This window comes from Anomaloglossus baeobatrachus, chromosome 10 (genome assembly GCF_048569485.1).
Source record: "Anomaloglossus baeobatrachus isolate aAnoBae1 chromosome 10, aAnoBae1.hap1, whole genome shotgun sequence".
NCBI lineage: Eukaryota > Metazoa > Chordata > Amphibia > Anura > Aromobatidae > Anomaloglossus > Anomaloglossus baeobatrachus.
This window is the reverse complement of record NC_134362.1, coordinates 118,375,555-118,395,396: the sequence shown is the minus strand read 5'-3', so window position 1 is coordinate 118,395,396 and position 19,842 is coordinate 118,375,555. Positions and strand designations below refer to the sequence as shown.

The 19,842-nt window shown below is 46.8% G+C and overlaps 1 protein-coding gene across 2 annotated transcripts in view; it reads left to right on the top strand.

Annotated features, from left to right (window-relative positions):
- Positions 1-19,842, top strand: part of SPON1 (spondin 1) — a 2,596,838-nt gene that overhangs the window by 4,737 nt on the left and 2,572,259 nt on the right. The gene's annotated exons all lie outside the window — the stretch shown is intronic.

Here is a 19,842-nt window from a genome sequence, read left to right as displayed (position 1 = left end):
GTCACTTCTACATTACAATGAGTAATACTCATGTATTTGATTAACCTCAAGTGCTTATGCCAGAAAATGTACATTATGATATTAGGAGACTATGACCAAATTGCAAACTCTTCTTTACAATATCGCACTCCACAGAGCACCCAGGGTATGTCACCAGGGAACGAGTTGTCAGGGTGGCACCAATAACAGGGTAAGTAGGTACATAACTAGGGCACAAAGTGATGATTAACCAAAAGAGAAGGAAAGGCATCTAGGACCCTGTGTAACCCACTCAGCTCTGCTATTCACACGTATGAAAAGGTCGCAGAGATCGCGACTGCGATCGGACCCAGCAGGGTTAGGGGCCCGGCCTGCAGAAAAGCAGCCAGCTTCTCTCTTTGAGACAGCTGTGAAGGACACTCTGCCCCTCCCCCGGCTGAGAGCGGAGGGGGGGGGGGGCGGTGGTGCCGGCACTCGCCACTCAGGAGAAGATTGAGGCCTCAGCCAAAGAGGAGTTGATTTCTAAAATTGTGTGTGTAGAGCTGATTTCTGCAAGAGAGGAGGGTAGAGCTAAGGGGCAGCAGGAAGATGGAGGCTACACAGCTCCACATCCACAGCAGGAGAGGAGGAGCAGGACAAACTCCACGGGTTGTCAGCAACTTATGAAGAAACAGAGAGGTGAGTATACCGTATACTTATTGGATCTGTCTGTTTGTTTAAACACACGTATGTTTCTTGTATTGTATATAATTGTGCATGTGTTAGTGTGTATATAGTATATACGTGCATGTGAATGTACATATGATGTGTGTCACCCATGAGTGCATAAAGTATATTTATCTCTGTGCATAAATAGTATATGTATATGTGCCTGTGTGTATATATAGTGCATTTGCTTGTGCCTATATGTGTGTGTGAGTGTGTGTGTGTGTGTGTATATATATATATATATATATATATATATAATATATATTTATATTATATGTGTATGTATAATATATGTACCTTTGTGTTTAAGTAGTATGTGTGTATGTGACTGTGTGTGTGTGTGTGTGTATATATCACAGGGGTCCGCAACTGACGCCATCTACCTTGGCGTGACGGCTGAGCTCAGTGATTGGCTTCAGCAGTCAGGTGTTTTAGTCATGACATCACGGCTGCAAACATAGAGCAGAGTAGTAGCAAAAAGGAATTGCTGGTCCTGAGGAGGATAAAGCGGGCTTTACACGCTACGATATATCAAACGATATATCGTCGGGGTCACGTTGTAAGTGACGCACATCCGGCGCCGTATAACATATCGTAGCGTGTGACAGCTACGAGCGTCTGTTAACGAGCAAAATTACTCACTTTATCGTTGCTCGTTGACACGTCGCTCATTTTCTAAAAATCGCACGTCCTTCTGCGCACCGGATGTTCATCGTTCCCGGGGCAGCACACATCGCTCCTTGTGACACTCCGGGAACGCTAAACTGCAGCTCCGCCAATGCGGAAGGAAGGAGGTGGGTGGGATGTTTACGTCCCGCTCATCTCCGCCCCTCCGCTTCTATTGGCCGGCTGCTGTGTGACGTCGCTGTGACGCCGAACGTCCCTCCCCCTTCAGGAAGAGGATGTTCACTGCCCTCAGCAAGGTCGTTCGGGAGGTAAGTACGTGTGATGGGGTTTACGACTTTGTGCAACACGAGCAACAAATTGCCCACATCGCACAAACGATGGGGGCGGGTGCGATCACAGATGCGATCGCACGAGAAATTGATACGTGTAAAGCAGGCTTAAGTGACCCTAAATTTATTGTTTGTCACTAGCACAAGACTAAGGGCATTGAAATTTGTTTTAATGCCCTTAGTTTTGTGCTACGGACAAACAATATCAAAAAGCAAATAAGAGGCTAAAACATAACTTTTAATGAAAGTATGTAAAAGACCTAATACTTAGACCAATGTTACCATAAGCATCCTCGACTGCTATCAGGATATAAGGCATATACCACGCCACACAAGAGAGAGACCCTCAGGGATGCCACAAATATAACAAACTAAACAAACAAACAAAAAACAAAAAAAGAAAAATATATAGATTGTGTTTCCTTGTGTTGTCCTGCATACATAACAAACTTAATAGAAAAACACAAAATACATAAATAATATAAATTGTTGACAGCGGTCAACAGTTCAAATGTACAAAAAGCATTGATAGAGCAGTTGATATAGAAAAGCTTTGAATGGTCTCACCAATTAGGTGGTCCGCTGAGAAAATCAGTCTCTCCCTCCTAGGAGTCCTAGAGTTGCCATGGCGTCACTAACCCCAGTCCTGATGGGAGACCACAGCTAGCTATACTGTAAATCTCTGTACTCTCGCTAGTAGCATTCCAACGTGTTTCGTGGATATAGACTCATCAGGGAATATCGTCCTACAGAGGGGCAGAGGTCCTGCATCCCAGCTCACAAACAATCTATGGACAGACAGAGAGACAGACACACAGAGACAGACACACAGAGACAGGAGCACAGAGACAGATAAAAAGAGACAGACAGACAGACAGACAGACAGAAACAGATACACGGAGACAGACAGAAAGAGACAAACAGAAAGAAAGAGACAGACAGAAAGAATAAGACAGACAGAAAGAGACAGACAGACACAGACAGAGACTGGGAGAGAGAGAGACAGGGAGACAGTTACTATTCCGGGCAACGCCCGGGTACTACAGCTAGTCTATTATATAAAGCTGAGTATATGTATGTATGTATGTCTGCTAGAGGAACGTGCGTCGTTGCATGTACAATCATGAAATTTTGCACAGACACTCCATTTGACTCAGGCAACGTCGTAGACGAGGGGAGATTTTAACCCCGTGCTTTATAGTTATTCGCCAAAATACCTGCCTCTATTAAAGTCAATGGAGCTGGGAGCCACAGTGCAGCCAGAACTTCAGAAGAAATTGCAGCCACGCCCTTAAATGGAATGTTGGCATGTTACAATGCAGCCAGGGAAAGAGACAGACACAGACAGACACAGACAAACAAAGAGACATGGAAAGAGACAGGGAAAGAGACATACAGACAGGGAAACAGACAGACAGACAGGGAAAGGGAAAGAGACAGACAGGGAAAGAGACAGACACAGACAAAGACAGACAGGGAAAGAGACAGACAAAGAGACAGTCAGGGAAAGAGATAGAGACAGACAGGGAAAGAGACAGACATACAAGGAAAGATACAGAAAACGAGATAGAGACAGAGATACAGACACAGACCGACATATGCTGGTGATTCTAAGGGGTACTTTGCACACTACGACATCGTAAGCCGATGCTTGCGATGCCGAGCGCGATAGTACCCGCCCCGTCGCAGCAGCGATATCTTGTGATCGCTGCCGTAGCGAACATTATCGCTATGGCAGCTTCACATGCACTCACCTGCCCTGCGATGTCACTCTGGCCGGCGACCCGCCTCCTTCCTAAGGGGGCGGGTCGTGCGGCGTCACAGCGATGTCACACGGCAGGCGGCCAATAGAAGCGGAGGGGTGGAGATGAGCGGGACGTAAACATCCTGCCCACCTCCGTCCTTCCGCATAGCCGGCATGAGCTGCGGTGACACAGGTAGGAGATGTTCCTTGCTCCTGCGGCTTCTCACACAGCGATGTGTGGTGCCACAGGGGAACGAGGAACAACATCGTACCGTCGCTGCCGCGCAATTATGAAAATGTCGGACACTACACCGATGATACGATTACAATGCTTTTGTGCTCGTTAATTGTATCAAAAACGCTTTACACACTACGATATCGACTGCAATGCCAGATGTGCGTCACTTTCGATTTGACCCCATCGACATCGCAGCTGCGATGTGTCGTAGTGTGCAAAGTACCCCTAAGTCTATTGCTGATCCCTTATAAATGTATTGTAGAATAGTGGAAGATATGCTAGTGATTCAGAGACTTGCTGCCCCGTATAAGTGTATTGTAGAATAGTGGAAGATTTGCTAGTGATTCAGAGACTAATGCTGCTACCTTTATAAGGCTATGTTCACACTGGGCGTTTTTGTAAGCGTTTATGCAGTGTTTTTTAGCTACGGATTTGCCTTAGTTTTATGCAAATCTGTAGCGCTCCACGAGGCAGGTGTTTAAAAAACAGAAACAGACACAGACAAAGATACAGACACAGACCGACACATGCTGTTTTTTTTAAGTCTATTGCTGATCCCTTATAACAGTGATGGCGAACCTATGGCACGCGTGCCACACTGGGCACGCAGAGCTCTTTGTGTTGGCACGCGCGCTGTTGCCACACTGAGCCACGTTGAACTGCCGATATGATCGCGCCGGCAGCTCAACGTGGTGTTTAACAGAGGAGACATCTTTCCTCCCTCTGACACTCCTCCTCTCCTGGGCTGCAGGCCTGTTGCCTAGGAGACGGAGGAGTGTCACTCAGTAGGCGGTGCCGATGTCTTGTGGCCGCGCGGTGGAGCTGCTGCTAGAAGGTGAGTTTTTTATTTTATTTTTAAGCTGTGTGCGGCTGTGCCAAGGTGTGGGGACAGTGCAGCGCGGGGGAAACATGGGAGCACGGGGCATGGAGAGCACGGGGAATGGAGCGCACGGGGTATATATACAGAGCACGGGGCATGGAGAGCACGGGGCATGGAGAGCACGGGGCAAGGAGAGCACGGGGTATATAAACAGAGCACGGGGCATGGAGAGCACGGGGTATATATGGAGAGCACGGGGCATGGAGAGCACGGGGCAAGGAGAGCACGGGGTATATAAACAGAGCACGGGGCATGGAGAGCACGGGGTATATATGGAGAGCACGGGGTATATATGGAGAGCACTGGGTATATATGGAGAGCACGGGGTATATATGGAGAGCACGGGGTATATATGGAGAGCACGGGGTATATATGGAGAGCACGGGGTATATATGGAGAGCACGGGGTATATATGGAGAGCACGGGGTATATATGGAGAGCACGGGGTATATATGGAGAGCACGGGGTATATATGGAGAGCACGGGGCATGGGGAGCACGGGGTATATATGGAGAGCACGGGGTATATATGGAGAGCACGGGGTATATATGGAGAGCACGGGGTATATATGGAGAGCACGGGGTTTATATGGAGAGCACGGGGCATGGAGAGCACGGGGTATATATGGAGAGCACGGGGCATGGAGAGCATAGGGTATATATGGAGAGAACGGGGCATGGAGAGCACGGGGTATATATGGAGAGCACGGGGCATATATGGAGAGCACGGGGCATGGAGAGCACAGGCCATGGAAAGCACGAGGTATATATGGAGAGCACGGGGTATATATGGAGAGCACGGGGTATATATGGAGAGCACGGGGCATGGAGAGCACGGGGTATATATGGAGAGCACGGGGCATGGAGAGCACGGGGTATATAAACGGGGCATGGAGAACATGGGGTATATATATGGAGAGCACGGGGTATATATGGAGAGCACGGGGTATATATGGAGAGCACGGGGTATATATGGAGAGCACGGGGTATATATGGAGAGCACGGGGTATATAAACAGCACGGGGCATGGAGAGCACGGGGTATATATGGAGAGCACGGGGCATGGAGAGCACGGGGTATATAAACAGAGCACGGGGCATGGAGAGCACGGGGTATATATGGAGAGCACGGGGTATATATGGAGAGCACGGGGCATGGAGAGCACGGGGCATGGAGAGCACGGGGCATGGAGAGCACGGGGCATGGAGAGCACGGGGCATGGAGAGCACGGGGCATGGAGAGCACGGGGGAAACATGGGAGCACGGGGCATATAAACAGAGCACAGGGCATACAGACAGAGCACGGGACATACAGACAGAGCACGGGACATACAGACAGAGCACGGGACATACAGACAGAGCACGGGACATACAGACAGAGCACGGGGCATACAGACAGAGCACGGGGCATACAGACAGAGCACGGGGCATACAGACAGAGCACGGGGCATACAGACAGAGCATGGGGCATACAGACAGAGCACGGGGCATACAGACAGAGCACGGGGCATACAGACAGAGCACGGGGCTTATAAACAGCACGGGCCATACAGAGCACAGAGCAAACATGGAGAGCACGGGGCATATAAACAGAGCACAGGGCATACAGAGCACAGGGCAAACATGGAGAGCACGGGGCATATAAACAGAGCACGGGGCATATAAACAGAGCACGGGGCATATAAACAGAACACGGGGCATATAAACAGAGCACGGGGCATATAAACAGAGCACGGGGCATATAAACAGAGCACGGGGCATATAAACAGAGCACGGGGCATATAAACAGAGCACGAGGCATATAAACCGAGCACGGGGCATATAAACAGAGCACGGGGCAAACCGAGCACGGGGGCAAACCGAGCACGGGGGCAAACCGAGCACGGGGGCAAACCGAGCACGGGGGCAAACCGAGCACGGGGGCAAACAGAGCACGGGGGCAAACAGAGCACGGGGCAAACAGAGCACGGGGCAAACATGGAGAGCACGGGGCAAACATGGAGAGCACGGGGCAAACATGGAGAGCACGGGGCAAACATGGAGAGAACGGGGCAAACAGCAAGGAGCAAACATGGAGAGCACGGGGCAAACATGGCTGCAAGGATGGGGGAAACGTGCAAAGATGGGGGAAACATGGCTGCAAGGATGGTGAAACATGACTGCAGGGATGGGGGAAACAAGATTGCAAGGATGGGGGGAAACAAGACTGCAAGGATGGGGGGAAACAAGACTGCAAGGATGGGGGGAAACAAGACTGCAAGGATGGGGGGAAACAAGACTGCAAGGATGGGGGGAAACAAGACTGCAAGGATGGGGGGAAACAAGACTGCAAGGATGGGGGGAAACAAGACTGCAAGGATGGGGGGAAACATGCAAGGATGGGGGGAAACATGCAAGGATGGGGGAAACTTGCAAGGATGGGGGAAACTTGCAAGGATGGGGGAAACTTGCAAGGATGGGGGAAACATGCAAGGATGGGGGAAACATGCAAGGATGGGGTACATTTAGCAGAAAGGGGAACATGCCAGGAAGGGGTACATTTACCAGTATGGGGGATACATTTACCAGAATAGGGGGAAACATGAAAGGATGGGGGAAAACATGACTGCAGGGATGGGGGGAAACAAGACTGCAAGGATGGGGGGAAACATGCAAGGATGGGGGGAAACTTGCAAGGATGGGGGAAACTTGCAAGGATGGGGGAAACTTGCAAGGATGGGGGAAACATGCAAGGATGGGGGAAACATGCAAGGATGGGGGAAACATGCAAGGATGGGGTACATTTAGCAGAAAGGGGAACATGCCAGGAAGGGGTACATTTACCAGTATGGGGGATACATTTACCAGAATAGGGGGAAACATGAAAGGATGGGGGAAAACATGACTGCAGGGATGGGGGGAAACAAGACTGCAAGGATGGGGGGAAACAAGACTGCAAGGATGGGGGGAAACAAGACTGCAAGGATGGGGGGAAACAAGACTGCAAGGATGGGGGGAAACAAGACTGCAAGGATGGGGGAAACAAGACTGCAAGGATGGGGGGAAACATGACTGCAAGGATGGGGGGAAACATGACTGCAAGGATGGGGGAAACATGACTGCAAGGATGGGGGAAACATGCAAGGATGGGGGAAACATGCAAGGATGGGGAACATTTAGCAGAAAGGGGAACATGCCAGGAAGGGGTACATTTACCAGTATGGGGGATACATTTACCAGAATAGGGGGAAACATGAAAGGATGGGGGAAAACATGCCAGGATAGGGGGAACATGAACATGCCAGGATGAGGAACATTTAGCAGGAAGGGTGACATTTATCAGGATGGGGTACATTTACCAGGAAAGGGGACATTTACTAGTATAAGGGAACATGCCTGGATGAGGTACATTTACCAGGATGGGGTCATTTGACAGCATGGGGGAACATGCCAGGGTGGGATACATTTACAATGATGGGGTACATTTACAATGATGGGGTACATTTACCAGGAATGGGGTACATTTACCAGGAATGGGGCTATGATGTGGACAAATATACCAGAATGTAGGAAATATATATCAGGATGGGGGACATGTTTATCAGGAAGTGGCCAGGAAGGGGACATAACTACACAATGGAGGGGGAGGGTAGCAACTCGTACGTCTTTATGGGATTTCAAGATGTTCAGACTTTGAAATTTAGATGTGGATTACAGGGTGACATCTGATTGCGTTCCATGCTAAAATCTCTGTCTAATATGCTGCAATTTTTTCCAGAAAGATCAATCCAACTGCTGTGTCTGGAAAGGGCAGGGGCTCAGCTTCAATGTGTGGTAAGCATGCATGAGCATGATGCCCCCTGCTGAGGAGAAGACTGCAAAGGTAAGATTACAATCAATTATTTACATAATAGGATTGGTTGGCACTTCGGGAAAAAAAATGGGTTTAGGGCTACAGTTTGGGCACTCTGCCTGTAAAAGGTTCGCCATGACTGCCTTATAATGTATTGTAGAATAGTGGAAGATATGCTGGTGATTCTGAGTCTATTGCTGATCCCTTATAAGTGTATTGTAGAATAGTGGAAGATATGCTGGTGATTCTGAGTCTATTGCTGGTCCCTTATAAATGTATTGTAGAATAGTAAAAGATATGCTGCTGATTTAAAAACTATTACTGCTTCCTTATAATATATTCTCGAATAGTGGAAGATATGCTGGTGATTCTGAGACTATTGCGGCTCCCTTATAAGGCTATGTTCACACTGGGCGTTTTTGTAGCATTTATGCAGCATTTTTTAGCTACAGATTTGCCTTGGTTTTTTGCAAATCTGTAGCGCTCCACGAGGCAGGTGTTTTAACCTACTCATTGCTGGGCCGGGGCTGCAGATCCTCTGCATCGTCACAGGATGGCCTGGCCCGGTTCCGTTGTCCTGAGGCGTACAGGAGGAAGGGAAGGCGGTGTACGGGATTAAGGATGGAGGTGGTAATTGGAGGTGGAGGATAGGGGTGACAGTGAGGAAAGTCTATTAGATGACCGTGACGACACCTGTGGTACGCGGCCAGGGATGGGGGAGCCGCCGCTGCGGGTGCTGCTCTCCAGGGCTGATGGTGAAGGTCGCAGCCAGGATGGTGTCGCTCCACACAGGCGGAGCGGGATTACCCCAGTGAGGATAATGAAGGAGGACGGAGGAGGTGGTAGTCACCGTTGGCGCCGAAGCGCTGGGTGACGGTGTCGGTAAAGGAGAGGCAGAGACAGGGGCTGCAGTTCCAGGTCTTTTACTCACAAATAGTTCAGGCGCTGCCCCCAGAGTACTAGTCTTCACCACGATGAGCTTCAGCCGATCCCGGATCCGTGAAAGGTCATGTCCGGTGTGTGTTTCAGCCTGTGAACCCTTTCCTCCTTTGATGTATTGGACCCCCATGGCATGAAGCACTTGGGGATCCCGATGTTAGTAAAGTGTCCTGTTCTGTATGCTGATAGCGCAGTTCCGTTGTGAGGCCGGTCCTCAACCCCGGATCCTATATGCTATTTGCTGCAGACTCGGTGGGACGGGTCTGGTGACTGTTCTAGCCGTTCCCTGCGACCCTTGATAACGTGAAGTATATCTACCCCAGGATTCTGTATCCCAACAGCGCCGGACTTGTGGAAGCAGCCGCCTTCTTCTCCCCAGCGACCATGTTGAATGCCTTGGCCCACAGAGCTGCTCACGGCACATCCACTCTGCTCTGTGTCTGAAGCTGTTCTCTCTTTGTTGTAGTTGTTTTGTTTGTTCTGAGCTGTTGCCCCCAGCTGCTGCCACCGGCTGGTTCACTACTCTCACTGGGTCAACCTGCTCTTCCCACTGTGTGCTCCTAACTCTCCCTGGTGGTTTCTTCTCCCTGACCCTCAGTCCTGTAAATCCACCGCTATAGTGACCCCTTACTGTGATCCAACCCTGGCCCGGTCCCCATTGGGGAGAGCAACCCAGTGTTACTGCATGTATGTGTGAGTGGAAACCGGCATCAACCTTCCCTGGACCCAGGGGACCCCTAATGGGGGTGCAGTACCCTATGGCGCCTGAAGCCGCACGGGCGCCACATTCCCTGGCGACAAGTGGCAGCACTCTGGGGCTGCAACATTTTACAGTGATCACCGCATTTTTGTTATGTATTAAACCAAAATATTATTTCTCCCTTTATGGGAGGCACAGTATCTTGAACGTTTCAAACTCCGTACGGTTTGTAGCCAGCATCGTTATCACATTCACACATGGTATAAGCATTCTGTACATAGTATCAACATTGCGGTATTTACATTAGTTAGGACAGCCTTATTAAACGTTATTTGTATTCTGTACACGGGTTCATCATTATGTATATTTTTCAACAGAACATTATCATACCTTCATTAAGGAAAACTGGTCATTAACGGATGACGGTTGAGTCCAGTGTGCCACCCGTCAGTGCACCACTTGTAGCAGATGTCCCGAAGGCCCAAAAAGAGGGCAATAATTCTGGAAAGGTGCACAACAGATGTAATTATTTACAGGTCAGTGTTCAGTGTCAGTGTCCACAATCATGGATTCCCCCATTGCATCCTCAAAGGAGGTGTTGTAGGACTTCCCCCACACCAGTCCCAAATAGATGTGGGGGGAGGTGTTGTAGGACTTCCCCCACACCAGTCCCGGGTGGGTGTCCTCCGGTTGTCCGATATGATCCACAGCACCCGATTCTCCACAAGCTCCCCATTCAGAGGCAGCAGGTTCTCCCACTACCGGTGCTAGGGAAACGTTGCAGGCGGTCTGGTCGACCATAGTCTGTTCTGTGGCTACCTGGTGAGCAGTAGCTGGATCCTGGTCAGGGTCAGCGATCTGGTCTATTGGCTGCTGGGTTGGAAGCAGCGGGGTCTTCAGTTATCGGGGTGTCGGCTATCGGGTTCTCCGCTACCTGGTCGGCATCAGCCTGGGCATTTATATATAAGAATAAGGCTGCACATCAAACTTAGATAATGGTATAATGCCTCAAGCATATGGAAAAATATTGGAATATACAATGAAAAATGCTACTTGCTAATTTGAACATGTGAATAATGAATTGCATACCTGCTATGAATATTAGGAAAAAGGAGATATTTAGCAATCGCATTGATCAATGTAACTGAGCCCCAAAACCTCGTCAAGGTACATCTCTATATTGGGGTCCCTAGCTCTGTGACCCTAACTGTGTGTCATCTCATTGCAATTAAAAACTGCTATGGGTGGAGAGGGGTAACTAAGGACTTTCTTATATGGGAGATGGAAAAAACATGGCCGAAAGGGGCGGAGCTGTGTTCACATTCAGAAAAAAAAATTACATATAACTGAATAGGATAACTGAAGTGAGCACTAATATATATATATGAGTGCAAGCCAAATATACATACCATATATAAGAATAAGGCTGCACATCAAACTTAGATAATGGTATAATGCCTCAAGCATATGGAAAAATATTAGAATATACAATGAAAAATGCTACTTGCTAATTTGAACATGTGAATAATGAATTGCATACCTGCTATGAATATTAGGAAAAAGGAGATATTTAGCAATCGCATTGATCAATGTAACTGAGCCCCAAAACCTCGTCAAGGTACATCTCTATATTGGGGTCCCTAGCTCTGTGACCCTAACTGTGTGTCATCTCATTGCAATTAAAAACTGCTATGGGTGGAGAGGGGTAACTAAGGACTTTCTTATATGGGAGATGGAAAAAACATGGCCGAAAGGGGCGGAGCTGTGTTCACATTCAGAAAAAAAAACTACATATAACTGAATAGGATAACTGAAGTGAGCACTAATATATATATATGAGTGCAAGCCAAAAATACATACCATATATAAGAATAAGGCTGCACATCAAACTTAGATAATGGTATAATGCCTCAAGCATATGGAAAAATATTGGAATATACAATGAAAAATGCTACTTGCTAATTTGAACATGTGAATAATGAATTGCATACCTGCTATGAATATTAGGAAAAAGGAGATATTTAGCAATCGCATTGATCAATGTAACTGAGCCCCAAAACCTCGTCAAGGTACATCTCTATATTGGGGTCCCTAGCTCTGTGACCCTAACTGTGTGTCATCTCATTGCAATTAAAAACTGCTATGGGTGGAGAGGGGTAACTAAGGACTTTCTTATATGGGAGATGGAAAAAACATGTCCGAAAGGGGCGGAGCTGTGTTCACATTCAGAAAAAAAAACTACATATAACTGAATAGGATAACTGAAGTGAGCACTAATATATATATATGAGTGCAAGCCAAAAATACATACCATATATAAGAATAAGGCTGCACATCAAACTTAGATAATGGTATAATGCCTCAAGCATATGGAAAAATATTGGAATATACAATGAAAAATGCTACTTGCTAATTTGAACATGTGAATAATGAATTGCATACCTGCCATGAATATTAGGAAAAAGGAGATATTTAGCAATCGCATTGATCAATGTAACTGCGCCCCAAAACCTCGTCAAGGTACATCTCTATATTGGGGTCCCTAGCTCTGTGACCCTAACTGTGTGTCATCTCATTGCAATTAAAAACTATTAGTGCTCACTTCAGTTATCCTATTCAGTTATATGTAGTTTTTTTTCTGAATGTGAACACAGCTCCGCCCCTTTCGGCCATGTTTTTTCCATCTCCCATATAAGAAAGTCCTTAGTTACCCCTCTCCACCCATAGCAGTTTTTAATTGCAATGAGATGACACACAGTTAGGGTCACAGAGCTAGGGACCCCAATATAGAGATGTACCTTGACGAGGTTTTGGGGCTCAGTTACATTGATCAATGCGATTGCTAAATATCTCCTTTTTCCTAATATTCATAGCAGGTATGCAATTCATTATTCACATGTTCAAATTAGCAAGTAGCATTTTTCATTGTATATTCCAATATTTTTCCATATGCTTGAGGCATTATACCATTATCTAAGTTTGATGTGCAGCCTTATTCTTATATATGGTATGTATTTTTGGCTTGCACTCATATATATATATTAGTGCTCACTTCAGTTATCCTATTCAGTTATATGTAGTTTTTTTTTTTTTTTTTCTGAATGTGAACACAGCTCCGCCCCTTTCGGCCATGTTTTTTCCATCTCCCATATAAGAAAGTCCTTAGTTACCCCTCTCCACCCATAGCAGTTTTTAATTGCAATGAGATGACACACAGTTAGGGTCACAGAGCTAGGGACCCCAATATAGAGATGTACCTTGACGAGGTTTTGGGGCTCAGTTACATTGATCAATGCGATTGCTAAATATCTCCTTTTTCCTAATATTCATAGCAGGTATGCAATTCATTATTCACATGTTCAAATTAGCAAGTAGCATTTTTCATTGTATATTCCAATATTTTTCCATATGCTTGAGGCATTATACCATTATCTAAGTTTGATGTGCAGCCTTATTCTTATATATGGTATGTATTTTTGGCTTGCACTCATATATATATATTAGTGCTCACTTCAGTTATCCTATTCAGTTATATGTAGTTTTTTTTTTTTTTTTCTGAATGTGAACACAGCTCCGCCCCTTTCGGCCATGTTTTTTCCATCTCCCATATAAGAAAGTCCTTAGTTACCCCTCTCCACCCATAGCAGTTTTTAATTGCAATGAGATGACACACAGTTAGGGTCACAGAGCTAGGGACCCCAATATAGAGATGTACCTTGACGAGGTTTTGGGGCTCAGTTACATTGATCAATGCGATTGCTAAATATCTCCTTTTTCCTAATATTCATAGCAGGTATGCAATTCATTATTCACATGTTCAAATTAGCAAGTAGCATTTTTCATTGTATATTCCAATATTTTTCCATATGCTTGAGGCATTATACCATTATCTAAGTTTGATGTGCAGCCTTATTCTTATATATGGTATGTATTTTTGGCTTGCACTCATATATATATATTAGTGCTCACTTCAGTTATCCTATTCAGCCTGGGCATTGGCTGGCGGGTTGGAAGCAGCGGGGTCTTCGGCGACCGGGGTGTTGCGGGCCGGGTCCTCAGCTGCCTTGTCATCGGCGGCCGGTTCCAGGGTCGGGTAATAGACCTCTCGATTAAGGGCTGGAGGATGGGGTTGACAGTGAGGAAAGTCTATTAGATGATTGTGACGCTACCTGTGGTACGCGGCCAGGGATGAGGGGGTCGCCGCTGAAGGTGCTGCTCTCCGGGGCTGATGGTGAAAGTCGTAGCCGGGATGGTGTCGCTTCCCACAGGCAGAGCGGGATTGCCCCTTGGAGGATGATGAAGGACGACGGGGTAGGTGGTAGTCCCTGTTGGCGCCACAAATCCATGCTAATAAGTCACTGCTTTTTACAGTCTCAGCAAAGTCTATGAGACTTCTCAAATCTCATGCACACACACAAACACATCAGGATTTTTTCCTGATGGTTTTGTGAAATACCTCCGATTTTGCTGCGATCTGAAAAGAATGAACATGTCAATTCTTTTCAGCACTTTTGCTACGGTTTTTCACCCTAGTGACAGGTGGACTCGCAGCTAGCCTGCAAGTCCACCTGTCCCTAGATACCCGGAATTGATCCAGGGTATCTGGCCGGCACTTAAATGGTTCTGGGGATAAGGGGATTGGAGCAGGCGCTGTATATTTACCGAATCACCGGCGCTGCTGTACGCTCCTGCGGCTCCTTCACTTCACCACTCATTCCATATTCAATGCTTTCATTTGTGATTGGTTGCAGTCAGACGCGCCCCCAGCATCTGAGTGCAACCAATCAGAGATCCGGGTTTGCAGGTCTATACAGAGAATGAGTGAGCCGCGGTGACCTCACTCAGGCTATTTATGGTCACAGGTATCGCCAGCTGTGACCAGGAATCAGCTGATTGAAGTGACCGATGATCGTGCGGCTCATTCATCCTCTGGAGCTCACAGTGGGCAGTCCTGTCCTATGGCTGCTCACTGTGATCTTTAGGTGTAGCAGAGCTGAATCAACGTGGGACCTCGTGTGGATTATGTTGGACCTGCAGGGGTGATTATGGGGTTAATAAAGTAGAGAAAGAGGAGGCTTTTTTTATTTCATTTCAAATAAAGGACTTTTTCGGTGTTTGTGTTTATTTCTTGTCACTTATTACAGATTGGTAATGGTGGTGTCTCATAGACACCTGTCATTACCAATCTAGGGCTTAGTCGCAGCTGTGAGCTGTGATTAACCCTTTATTACCCCGATTGCACACACACCAGGGCAATTCCGGAAGAGACGGGTAAAGTGCTAGGATTGTCGCATCTAATGGATGCTACAATCCTGGGCGCCTGCAGGCTGATATTTTTAGGCTGGGTCTCTCCAGCCTGAGAATACCAACCCCCAGCTGTGAGCTTTATTTTGGTTGGGTATCAATATAGAGGGGGACCACACGCTGTGTTTTTTTTTTAAATTATTTATTTAAATAATTAAATAAAACAGCATGGTATCCCTCTTATTTTGATACCCAGCAAAGATAAAACCCACAGCTGGGGGCTGCAGTCTGTGGCTGTATGCTTTATCTGTGCTGGGTATCAAAATATGGAGGTACCCTACACCTTTTTTTTTATTTATATATTTATTTTTTACTGTATGATAGACCCACAGACTCTAGTGGGAGGAACGGGGAAGCAGTGAATATGCATGAGGCTAATGAGCAGCATTGGAAGTAGGAGGGGCTGCAAGAGCAGGTACAGATAATCCTAGATTATTCCTTCCAGGCTCCTTCCAGGTTAGTGTGCGTGACAAGCTGGGTTAGTGAGCTTGACCATGTTTTCTCCCTTGCACTACAATCATGCTTCGCCCCCTTGATAGGGGCCTGTTGAAGATGTGATACCTGGAAGGAGCCCATACACTCTAGCATCTACCGGAGACTGGTAAGTATAGCCCGCTTTTTTTTTTTTTTTTTTTTCTTTCTACCCTTTTTTTTTTTTTTTACTACCCGAGTGCCGGATCAAGGTCAATACTGGCCCAGTCCAGTACTCGAGTACTCTTGAATCCTTGCAGGTCTTGATGTAGCGCCCCTGAACCCCTCAGGGCACTACTAGGTACTGCATCCTGACAAGGATGCAGGGCCTACCCCCAGGGACCTGGAAAACCAGTGCCGGTAGCAATAAACCACATAACATCCCCAGTTTCCCACTCCCAATTAGGGATGACTGACTAGCCCAGGACCCAATGGATGGCAACCCAGAAGTGGAGCCAATCCAGTTCACTAGCCGACAAGCTGGTGGGAGGGGACAGACACTCAGACAGTAGAGAGTCCGGTAGTGAGAGTTGGAAGGGACGGACGTGTCTCCAGACGGGGTCGTGTAGCAATGACCTAGGTGGCGTAGGAGAGTGGTTGCCAGGGAGTGTACAGCCAGGTACCTCTGGAACAAGAGCACCAACGGGGCACAGGGCCCTAGGTCAGGCGAACGCTTCAGGCAACCTGACAAATACCTGCACAATGAGGGGACCTTCACGGACCTCACTGACCCAACAGTCCAGGGGCACCAGCAGTAAAGATTTAGCCAGGGACCTGAACAGAACACTGACCCTACAGGGTTCGCACTGCTTGCTGTACGGACGAGAGACTGCCGACAGACAGTAAGGGACCCACAAACGCTCCAACCTACGGGGTCCCACCAACCAGTGAGAGGTGCCGGTGAAAGAGACTACCAGGTCACCACATGGGCACTGGGACAAAAGGGACCAGGGGTCTGAACCAGCCGTCCTCAGTGCTACAGCTCAACACCACCGTGAGTAAAAATAGAAGTTGCACTGCATCCCCATCGTGTGGTCTCCCTACTTTCTGCGCCAGATGCCCCCCATTCTCTCCCTGGGGTCTAGCCTTGGAGCTACACTAATGCAGAACAAACAGCCAATCACGTTTGCAAGCAGAGCCCTAACACAACAGAGCAGGGATATGCTCAGATTGAGAAGGAGTTACTGGCTGTGGTATTTGGGATGGAGAAGTTTCACCAGTACACCTATGGTCGACGAGTAACAGTGCAATCTGATCACAAGCCATTGGAGAGCATTACAAAGAAACCACTACTAAATGCCCCAAAGAGACTACAGTGCATGCTGTTAAGACTTCAGAAATACGATTTTGACATCTGTTACAGTCCAGGAAGAAACTTACTGATTGCAGATACTCTAAGCAGAGCATACCTACCTGTCACAAATGATGTAGAGAATGAAATTGAAACCATCAATATGTGTGACTATCTGGCGGTGTGAAAAGACAAGTTTAAGCAAATACAGACTTGTACAGAGAAGGATAAAATACTCCAGATCTTAAAGACTGTCATCTTGCAGGGCTGGCCAAAATACAAGCAGCATGTGCCTAGGGAAGTTTCTCCATTCTTCCACATAAGAGATGAACTGTCAGTGCAGCAAGGAATCATCTTTAAAGGAGACAGAGTGCAGGCAGCAGAGAGAGATGTAATGGCTGACAATACCACCTAATAAATAGCCTGAAGATCTCCACTGAGTGTGATTACTGAGAGACACAACAACAGAATAGGTATTGCACCTCCATCCCATCCCATCCCAACTATGCTAATTTTGCAGAAGTTTAGCAAAACTAGAGTGAAAATGCTAAAAGTCACTACATTTTTGTGCATCTCTGGGTTGTGCAAAAATTTTGTGGCTTTTCATAGCAATTTATGACAAAGCTACTTTGATAAATCGGCACCATAGTGCCCATGGTGTAGCAATTCTGGGGCATCTTTTCTCATTTGTCTGTACTGTGCCATTCCTTGTCATTCCTTTGGAATGTTTATAAGTATATTTGCCAGTGGTTGTCACTATTCCCCTTGTTATCAATATTTCATGGAGAATGCAAATATTTACTAAATTAAGCATAAAAATAATGGTGGCAGGTCACCGACTCTTTAAAAAACTTGCTTCCTTAAATCTAGTTATAGGAATTATCGCAGCTTTCATTTTTTGCGCTAGAGGAAAGACTTGTATTACCCAAACCATGCTTTGAGTATGCATGTGGCAATTTCTTTGCAGGAATGTGCACCTTAAAGAGAATCTTTCAGTGGGATTAACGCTCCTAAACAGTCTTTATGGGCATGTAAGTGATAGAAACCTGAATAAAATGATACTGTGATATCTGCAATCTGATGTATTTTCCCAGAGAAATCCATGTTTTTCTTATGTGTACATGACCTATTCCAGGTTATGGGCCAGACACCTGATCTGTAAGAGAATCTTCCTCTAGAGCTTATCGTACATAGGAGGCTTTAGGAGTGTGAGACATGTAATGACTGACAGTCTGCTTTCCTGATCTACATGTCTCACACTGGTAACTCCCCCTTTCAATTACAATTATCTCTGGAGGCTGATTCTCAGAGAGATAAGAGTCCAGCAAATAGTTCTTAAAAGCTTATTGACATACAGTATAAAAAAATGTGGATATCTCTGGATGACGATAATAGGATTGCAACTTTTATGGCTTGTGCGCACGTAAATGCTGAAATTTCTGCAGCGATTTGACAGCACATGTGCGCTTCAAATCACTGCAGAAACACTGCGTAGTGGATGTGTGACGCCCCACAGGTGTTGTGTCGGTGCATTACCTTCAGGGACTCCACGTGGGATAGTTTGGTCACAGGTAGGTTGCTTCTTTAGGATTTTCGTGACGCCACTCTCGGTATTGCGGTCAGGGGACCGCCACTGCAGGTTAAGGGACGCCTGGGGTTGTTGGTAGGTGCAGTTAGATGGTGTGACCCCCCGAGAGTAGGGCTGGCCCCAGGGCCCGTTTTGAGTGGGTGGAGCCACAGGGCGCAGAATGACTCAAACACAGTCCAGGCAGTTTTTCAGGGTTTTCTCTACCACACCCCTTGAGTGGACATGGAGGCCACGCCCCCTCCTGGATTTCCCAGGGGTCCCTCAAAGATAGATGTGTGAGACCTGATTACTATGCACCTGTGTAGTCACACCTCAGTCAGCCTTCTGGATTACCTGTATTACCTGACTGTTCTCACCATTCTTCTTCTCTGCCTTTCTGATATTTTTCTTGGCCTGCCACTTCTGGGCTTAACAAGAACTGTACCTGTGTTCTTCCATTTCCTTACTATGTTCCTCACAGTGGAAACTGACAGTTTAAATCTCTGAGACAACTTTTTGTATCCTTCCCCCTGAACAACTACAGTGCCTACAAGTAGTATTCAACCCCCTGCAGATTTAGCAGGTTTGATAAGATGCAAATAAGTTAGAGCCTGCAAACTTCAAACAAGAGCAGGATTTATTAACAGATGCATAAATCTTACAAACCAACAAGTTATGTTGCTCAGTTAAATTTTAATAAATTTCCAACATAAAAGTGTGGGTCAATTATTATTCAACCCCTAGGTTTAATATTTTGTGGAATAACCCTTGTTTGCAATTACAGCTAATAATCGTCTTTTATAAGACCTGATCAGGCCGGCACAGGTCTCTGGAGTTATCTTGGCCCACTCCTCCATGCAGATCTTCTCCAAGTTATCTAGGTTCTTTGGGTGTCTCTTGTGGACTTTAATCTTGAGCTCCTTCCACAAGTTTTCAATTGGGTTAAGGTCAGGAGACTGACTAGGCCACTGCAACATCTTGATTTTTTCCCTCTTGAACCAGGCCTTGGTTTTCTTGGCTGTGTGCTTTGGGTCGTTGTCTTGTTGGAAGATGAAATGACGACCCATCTTAAGATCCTTGATGGAGGAGCGGAGGTTCTTGGCCAAAATCTCCAGGTAGGCCGTGCTATCCATCTTCCCATGGATGCGGACCAGATGGCCAGGCCCCTTGGCTGAGAAACAGCCCCACAGCATGATGCTGCCACCACCATGCTTGACTGTAGGGATGGTATTCT